Source organism: Mizuhopecten yessoensis, unplaced genomic scaffold (assembly GCF_002113885.1).
Source record: "Mizuhopecten yessoensis strain PY_sf001 unplaced genomic scaffold, ASM211388v2 scaffold35, whole genome shotgun sequence".
NCBI lineage: Eukaryota > Metazoa > Mollusca > Bivalvia > Pectinida > Pectinidae > Mizuhopecten > Mizuhopecten yessoensis.
The window spans coordinates 34,670-36,134 of NW_018403345.1; the positions used below are offsets into that span (position 1 = coordinate 34,670).

The following is a 1,465-nucleotide window of genomic DNA, read 5'->3' on the forward strand; positions in this document are numbered from 1 at the left end:
TTTTGAAATTTCAGTCAATTCAACCCTTTTTGGCCCCACCCATCAGCCCTGGGGATTCAGTCAGGGCTCATATGTGCATACTATCAAACTGCTACCCAATACTGATAATGCTTACCTAAATTGAATTACTTCCAATGGAAATTAAACAAATGTTGGTCCAAAATGTGATTTCCCTATATAAACTATAGTAAAGTTTACCCCCTCCCCAGGGGGAAACGTGAGACCCCAGGGTCAAGAAATTCACAATTTCGGTAAAGCACCTTAAGACCCTTCCATCTATGAAGAGTATTTGATTCTACCATATCTGGGTCTTGAGAAGAAGATTTTTGAAATTTCAGTCAATTCAACCCTTTTTGGCCACACCCATCAGCCCTGGGGATTCAGTCAGGGCTCATATGTGCATACTATCAAACTGCTACCCAATACTGATAATGCTTACCTAAATTGAATTACTTCCAATGGAAATTAAACAAGAGGCCCAATGGGCCTGCATCGCTCACCTGGTATTAATCTCACACTTGTAATCTTAAAAGTGGACTAAAATACAGCTACAGGCAGAATATCAGTGTGACCTTGAATGTCAAACAATGACATTAGGTTGAAAGTTGGTCAAGGTCATTCATTTGAACAAATTTGGTAGCCCTGATTGCTACAGGCCAAATATCAGTACCCTGGGCCTTTTGGTTATTGAGAAGAAGTTGTTTGAAAATTTTAAGACATTTGACACCTGTGACCTTGAAAGTAGTTAAGGTCATTCATTTGAACAAACTTGGTAGCCCTTCATCCCAGCATGCAACTGGTCAAATATCATCACACTGGGCATTTTGGTTATTCGGAAGAAGTTGTTTAAAGGTTTTGAACATATTTGACCCCTGTGACCTTAAACATAAGTCAACGTCATTTATTTGAACAAACCTTGTAGCTCTTCAACCCAGCATGTTAATGGACAAATCTCATCACCCTAGGCCTCTCGTTTATTCAGAAGAAGTTGTTTAAAGGTTTTAAACATATTTGACCCCTGTGACCTAGAATATAAACCAAGGTCATTTATTTCAACAAACTTGGTAGCCATTTATCCCAGCATGTTACTGGCCAAATTTATGCACCCTACGCCTATTGGTTATTCAGAAGAAGTTGTTTATCTGTTTTAAACATATTTGACCCCTGTGACCTAGAATATAAACCAAGGTCATTTATTTGAACAAACTTGGTTGCCCTTTATCCCAGCATGTTACTGGCCAAATTTAGGCACCCTAGGCCTCTAGGGTATTCAGAAGAAGTTGTTTAAAGGTTTTAAACATATTTGACCCCTGTGACCTTGAATATAAATCAAGTTCATTTATTTAAACAAACTTGGTAGCCCTTCATCCCAGCATGTTACTGGCCAAATTTAAGCACCCTAGGCCTATTGGTTATTCAGAAGAAGTTGTTTAAAGGTTTTAAACATATTTGACTCCTGTGACCT

General features: G+C 38.6%; 1 protein-coding gene across 1 annotated transcript in view; it reads right to left on the bottom strand.

Annotated features, from left to right (window-relative positions):
* LOC110446331 overlaps positions 1-1,465 on the bottom strand; it is a 30,526-nt gene that overhangs the window by 18,829 nt on the left and 10,232 nt on the right. The window lies entirely within an intron of this gene.